This window comes from Mobula hypostoma, chromosome 28 (genome assembly GCF_963921235.1).
Source record: "Mobula hypostoma chromosome 28, sMobHyp1.1, whole genome shotgun sequence".
Taxonomy (NCBI): Eukaryota; Metazoa; Chordata; class Chondrichthyes; order Myliobatiformes; family Myliobatidae; genus Mobula; species Mobula hypostoma.
The window spans coordinates 23,257,673-23,265,161 of record NC_086124.1 but is presented as its reverse complement, the minus strand read 5'-3'; positions in this window follow the sequence as shown (position 1 = coordinate 23,265,161).

The window sequence follows — 7,489 nt, the reverse complement described above, 5'->3', positions numbered from 1 at the left end:
TTTGCAGGAACCTGCTACTTCCGCGACGCAGTTAACTAATATGAATGTGACACAGCACACGGGAGTGATGGGGTGGAGACTACCGGGAAAATAAATAGCGGGAATCCAGTTCAACATTGCGGTGCAGATAGTTACCAGAAGATCCGTCTCCGCCATGGACACGAGATACCGGCTGATTCATCTGGACACGCCGCAGTCTCTCGCATCAAGATCGCAATCGCCACAATATTAACAGTGGTAAAACATTGGAGGTTAGTGACAGAACACACTTGCAGCAGAAGCAATGCAACAATTTGAATTTGTTTCGGTAAGTCACCAAAAGTACTTAGACCAAATTCTATAGTGCTCAACATTGGAGATGATCCCAGTTGGTTGTATCAGGACCTGATATGGGAACACCAATACACCGGAACGAAAACAAGCAGCGAAACAGCCTTGTGTGCTTGATTATTTTACGTGCGATATTCAAAAATACTCTCTGGGGCTACCTTATTAGGCATACCTTTACGTCTGCTCATGGATCATGTGGCAGCAACTCAATTCATAAAAGCGTGCAGACGCGGTCAGGAGGTTGAGTTGTTGTTCAGACCAAATATCACAATGGGAAAAAAAGTGATCGAAGTTAATTTAACCGTGCAATGAATCTTGTGACAGAAAGGGTGGTTTGTGCATCTCAGAAACTGCGGATCTCAAAGGGTTTTCACGCGCAATAATCTCTACAGCAGAGTTCCTATCCTTTTGATGTCATGTACCAATACCATTAAGCAAGGGATCCGTGGACCCTAAGTTCGGAACACTGAAGTATACAGTTTATAGAGAATGGTGCGAAACAGAAAAAAATAAGTGCACTGAGCAGCAATACTGCGAGTGATAACGCCTTGTTAATGAAAGAGAATAGAGAAGAATGACCAGACTGATTCAAGCTGACAGGAAGGCAACAGAAACTTAAATAACCACGCGTTATTTCAATGCACTCAGATATCTGTTAAGCTTCCGTACCTTTTTAATTTTGACAATGTTTTTCCCGAGTATCCCAATTTTAAAAATGTCTGTGAAAAATCCTCAGTGGCATGCAAATGTTTGGGCACCAGTGGTCAAAATTTCTGTTACTGTGAATAGCTAAGCGAGTAAAAGATGACCTAATTTCCAAAAGGCATAAAGTTAAAGATGACACATGTTCCCCGTGCCACTGGTTGCAACACAAGCCCAAAGCATGATCGATCCACTCCCGTGCTTAACAGTTGGAGAGGTGCTCTTTCCATGAAATTCTGCACCCTTTTTTTCTCCAAGCATACCTTTGCTCATTGCGGCCAAAAAGTTCTATTTTAACTTTATCGGTCCACAGGACTTGCTTCCAAAATGCATCAGGCTTGCTTAGATGTTCCTTTGCAAACTTCTGATGCTGAATTTTGTGGTGAGGACGCAGGAAAGGTTTTCTTCTGATGAGTCTGCCATGAAGGTCATACTTGTGCAGGTGTCGCTACACAGCAGGAGAGTGCACCACCACTCCAGAGTCTGCTAAGTCTTCCTGAAGGACTTTTGCAGTCAAACGGGGTTTGCCTTTCTAGCAATCCTACGAGCAGTTCTCTCGGAAAGTTTTCTTGGTCTTCCAGACTTCAACTTTACCTCCACCGTTCCTGTTAACTGTCATTTCTTAATTACATTACGAACTGAGCAAACGACCACCTGAAAAACTTTATTATCTTCTTATAGCCTTCTCCTGCTTTTGCCTGGTGCTCCTTTCCTCTTTTTTTTCACTCTAAAACTGTACAAAACAAAAATAATAACCTAATCTTGCTTAAAATGTTGAAAAGAATTTTTCATCTTTAACTTTATGACTTTTGGAGATCAGTTCATCTTCTACTCGCTTAACTATTCACAGAAATTTGACCAGAGGTGCCCAAATTTTTGCATGCCACTCTATAAGGCTTTAAACTGAATAAATATTTGGACCAAATATCAATACTGCGTAAAGACAGTGAACTCATTCGCAATATATTGAAAATAACTTATTTACTTCATTACCCGCCAAAACTAATGCATTCCGATCACACTTGCCATTCCTACCCTGTGCGCCTTGCCATGCCGTTTCAATTGACTTTGCTATGCCAAATATAGAGCTATGAATTTTATAATTTTAATATACCAGTCATATTTATATATTACGTACGGTACTGTGCAAACATGTGAGACACACATGTGACGCGCTGTAAGCTTTCAATGCTAATGTAATGGTGCCTCCGCAGCACCAATGTTTGGGCTATGACTAGAGATAACGAAAGTTTTGGAATGTGCGCCATCGAATAAGAGGCGTGTTGTTCTTTCTTGTGGGTCTGAGAGCAGGGATTTCGCCGTCTTTTGTCGGCTAGAATTGAAGAGAGAAGACGCGAGTGGAGAGAGTTGATAGACTGCCGAACGGAGTGGACTTGGAGCGAGGATCCGAAGGTCAGCGACGCTCGGAGGAGGTCGATGGGGAACGAATGAACGGAACCTTGAGCTCCAACGTGCGCATTAGATGTTTCATTAAAATAGGCCCGTTTTCTTTTCATTTTCTATCCGAACCCTATAGTCAGTTTAAGATTTATAAAATTCAATCGTTTGCATGTGTGTACTGTCTGATATTTTGCGGTTCGGATTTGTAACCAGACAACACATCACAGAGCATCCAGAGAAACTAGATTTCTCAGTCTGGCTGGGTCGCAGGCTGTCTTCCTCTAGAGCAACACATGTTGTGCGAACCTGAGGGTTACAATTGTGGGGGCTGGTCCAAGATTGATTTCGTTGGCTGCTGCGTGAGTTGGTATCAGCCCTTACCTCTCTGGCGAATAAGTGACCCAGTACACAGGCAGATGGTCTCCTCCAAAATTATCTAGGGTTACCCATAGCCCTCTATTTTTCTAAGCTCCACGTAGCTATCTTGGTGTCTCTTAAAAGACCCTATCGTATCCACATCCACCAGTGTCAAGTCAGCCTATTCCACGCACTCACCACTCTCCGCGTAAAAAACGTACCCCTGAGATCTCCTCTGTATCTAATCCAAAGCACCTTAAAACTGTGCCCTTTCGTTTTAGCCATTTCAGCCCTGGTTTAAAAAAAAGCCCCTGACTATCCGCACGATCAATGTCTCCCATCAGCTTATACACTTGAACAGGTCACCTCTAATCCTCCGTTGCTCCAAGGGGAAAAGGCCGAGATCAGTCAACCAAGTTCAAGGAAGCTGGGATCATCACCGAGTCCGAAGCCCCTAGGCGTCCCCAATAGTAGTGGCCCGAACGAAGAATGGGAAGATACGGATGCGTGTGGACTATAGGGCTCTGAACAGGCGTACCATCCCTGACAAGAATTCGGTCCCGAGGATCGAAGATGCGCTGGCCTGTCTGAATGGTGCGAAGTGGTTCACTGTGCTGGATTTGAGGATTGGATATTACCAGATACCCATGAATGATGCTGACAAAGAGAAGACGGCATTTGTTATGTCCCCTGGGATTAATCTAGTTCGAAAGGATGCCCCAGGGCATATATGGAGTCCCTGCCAACTTCGGCGTGTCATGGAGAAGACCGTGGGAGATATGAACTTGCATGAGGTATTAGTGTACCTGAATGTCTTCATAGTGTTTGGGTCCACCTTGAAAGAACATGAACGGAGATTACTCAAGGTGCTGGGCCGCCTGAAAGCTGAAGGGTTAAAACTTTCCCTGGACAAGTGCTAGTTCTGCAAGACGTTTGTTAGCTATAATAGGCACGTATACTCACGGGATGGAGTAACTACAGATTCGGTTAAGTTAGAGGCTTTGACCACTTGGCTAAGATCTCAGACTATGAGGGCTCTGCGCTCGTTCCTCGGGTTTTGTTGTTAGTATCGGCGGTTCGTGAGGGGCTACGAAAAAGTGAGTCACTCGTTCAATCAGTTCCTATGCAGTAACCCTCCCTTGGGGAAGAAAGGGAGGGGAAAATGGACAGGAAGGTGAAGAGTATCTTAGGCTGTCGGAGCCCTTTGGACCGAGGTGGGATGCAAAATGAGAGGAGGCCTTTCAGTCGCTGAAGGAGCTGCTGACCCAGGCACCTGTGCTGCTTTTTCTGCACCCGCAATTGCCGTATGTACTGTACACGGATGTCAGCCGACAGAGCTTTGGGGAGCTCTCTATCACGATCAGAGCACCGGTCTGAGATCCGTTGCGATTGTCAGCCGGAACCTGTGCCCTCCGAGAAAAACTATCCCAGGCACAAAATGGAAGTCCGGCGATGCAATGGGCGGTGGTGGATCAGCTGAGTGACTATAGTTATGGGGCTGTTTGAGGGGAGGACGGACAACGACCCCCTACCTTATATCCTGACCTCCGCGAATCTGGATACCACAAGCCATCGGTGGTTGGCGGCGTTGTATGCCTATGATTTCAGCGTGAAGTACCGAACGGGACGCAGGAACATTGATGCTGATGCTTTGTCTCGACTGGCGCATTAGGGACTGGACGGGGACGAGGAGTGGGAGAGCTTTCCTGCTCCAGGGATGAAGGCCATGTGTCAGTTTGCTCTCACCGTGAAGGCAAGAGAAAGGAGGGGCTTGATCGAGCGGTCGGTCAATTGGGAGCTTCTGAAGCCGCCATTCCCCACGTTTACAGTAACCGACTGCTCTGAAAACAAATCAGCTGCCGGAATTCAGTTCTGGGGAAGTGGCAGCTGCTCAGCGAGATGACTCGGACATTGATACCATTTGGTCACTGGTTGAAAACGGGGCTATGGCTCAGGCACAGCAGACGAAACACGCACCGACGCCACCATGACTGAGAGAATGGCCTCGGTTAGAGTTGCGGAACCAGATCCCATACCGGGTCACGTCATCTCCGGACCGACCTCGGCGTTGCCAGCTGGCTCTGCCTGAGAAGTATCGGAGGATTGCGTTGAAGTCACTTCATGACGAAAGCTAAAAAGTAGGACTAAGCAGAAGTATCTGGATTACTGCTTGTGCCACGTTCTAGTGACGGTAAGAATAGAATGATTTGGAAGATGAACGCTTGGCTGACGTACTGATGCAGGGACAGGATTTCAGATTTCAGGAAATTTGGGATCTCTTGGGAAGAAAGTATGATCTGTAAGTAAAGGACAGGTTACCACTGAACCCGAAGGGGACCAATATCCTTGCGAACAGATTTGCTGGAATATTTAGGAAGGGGTGAAACTAATTTGGCAAGAGATGGGAACCGAAGTAATACGCCCGAGGATGGCGAAATTGGTATGCAAGTAAATTCAATGTGAGGAAAGACAGGCGGATGATTAGGCAAAATTGCTGTCAGTGAGATGAGGTAAAGTCATAAGGCGACAACATCAACAAGTTGATAAGCGTAGTACTGAAAGTGCTATATCTGAATGCACGCAGTATATGGTAAAAGGCAGATGATCTTGTACCGCATTCAGAGATCGGCAGGTACGATGTTCTGAGCATCTCCAAGTCAGGGCTGAAAGAAGATCGCAGTTGGGAGCTTAACATCCAAAGATACTACATTGTGTGGTAAGGACAGGCAGGTAAGCAGAGGGGGTCCGGTAGCTCTGTTGTTAAAAAATAAATAAATAAAAGCGCAAGAAAGAGGTGTCATAGGGTCGGAAGATGTAGAAGTCTTGTGAGTTGAGTTCTGAAACTGCAGGGGTAAAAAGACCCTGATGCAAGTTATATATAGGCCTTCATATACCAGCTACCTTGTTGGCTACATATTATAACGGGACATAGAAAAGACATATAAAAAACGCAATGTGGAAGTTATCTGTCAGTTAGCCTGAAGGATGTTGGAATCTATTATTAATGATCAGGTTTCGATGCACTTGGAGTCACATCAAATATGGCAAAGTCGGAGTGGTTTTCTAGGAAACTCCGCAGTTGCCCCGCAGGAGAAACACAGAGCGACCCGGAGATGGAAAGCCGCAGAAAGTCGATCATCCTGCTCTTGCAATCTCGGGATGTTTCATCCTTCTCTGGATGCCGTATGTTGTTCAATTCTTTGTAGAGCGATTTCAAGTTGGTTATGCAGTTAATGACTACAGCGATCCCAGATTCATCCTGATGGAAAGTGCCAATGTGCTTCAGATGTTGAGCTGCTGCACAAACACGTTTATCTACGCAGTGACTCAAAATAAATTCTGGAAAGAGTTGAAGGTTCTGATGAAATTTCCGTAGTACGTTGCCCGTTCGTTGGCTAAGTAGAGGATGTAGCAGGTTCCTTGAAAAGAAAAATTGTAAAATTGAATAATCGAAAATTAAATGTGTCAAATTGTTCTGTTTAGGCCAGTGATCCCCAACCACTGGGCCGTGGACCGGTACCGGGCCGCGAGGAAACGATATAATTTGGCGATATGAGTCAGCTGCACCTTTCCTCATTCCCTGTCACGCACTGTTGAGCCATTACACATGCGAGGTCATTACCCGCGCGTCATCCATGTCAGCGTGGGAAGGAGATCAACTCCTCGAGCTTGCAAATGACGGTGGGCTGAAAAGTATGTTTGACATAACATCTCTGCCGGCATTCTGGATCAAAGTCAAGGCTAAATATCCTGAGATAGCCACGAAATACTGAAAATGTTGCTTCCATTTCCAACATATCTCTGCAATGAATGCAACGAAAACTAAATTGCGGAATAGACTGGACATAAGGAACCCCCTTCGAGTGTTGCTGTCTCCCATCACCCCTCGATAGGACCGTCTTGTTGCAGGGAAACAAGCCCAGAGCTCCCACTGATGCAGCGATATTGGTGTGTTGCAATGATTTTATATGTTCATACAGGGAAAATATGTGCTGTGTGTTTAATATCCAAACGTTACTTAAAATGTTATGAAGCTATTGACTTATAAGTGAATTTTATAACCATAGAACAATTACAGCACGGAAACAGGCCATCTCTGCCGTTCTAGTCCGTGCCGAACGCTGCTCTCACGTAGTCCCACCGACCTGCACTCAGCCCATAACCCTCCATTCCTTTCCTGTCCATATACCTAACCAGTTTTTTTTTAATGCTAATATCGAACCTACCTCTACCACTTCCACTGGAAGTTCGTTCAACACTTGCTTCAAGCTCCGTTGTCCTCCCCTGATAATTGACTTATCACTATATTCATGCGAGGAAAATATGCGCTGTGTGTTTAATATTAAATTTGATAGATGAACCCTTTTAGAAACGAAATTGAGTGTATTAGCCACTTATCACCTATATTATGGTCGTGATTATGATTAACACCCCCCCCCCGAACAGAATCGCCAAAAAAGATTTATGGGGTGGGGGGGGGGGAATCGGCACGTACACGCATGCGCAATGGTGCCCGCGCAAGGCTTCATGGTCAATGTAGTCTTTCTCGGGGTAAACCCAACGTATTTGACTGCTATTCTTGTCCTTTGGCAACTCTACCCCCTTCCCCCCGCCCCCGCCCCGGTTGGCCCGTCCACAAGAATATTGTCAATATTAAACCGGTCCGCAGTGCAAAAAAAGTTGGGGGCCCCTGGAAAAT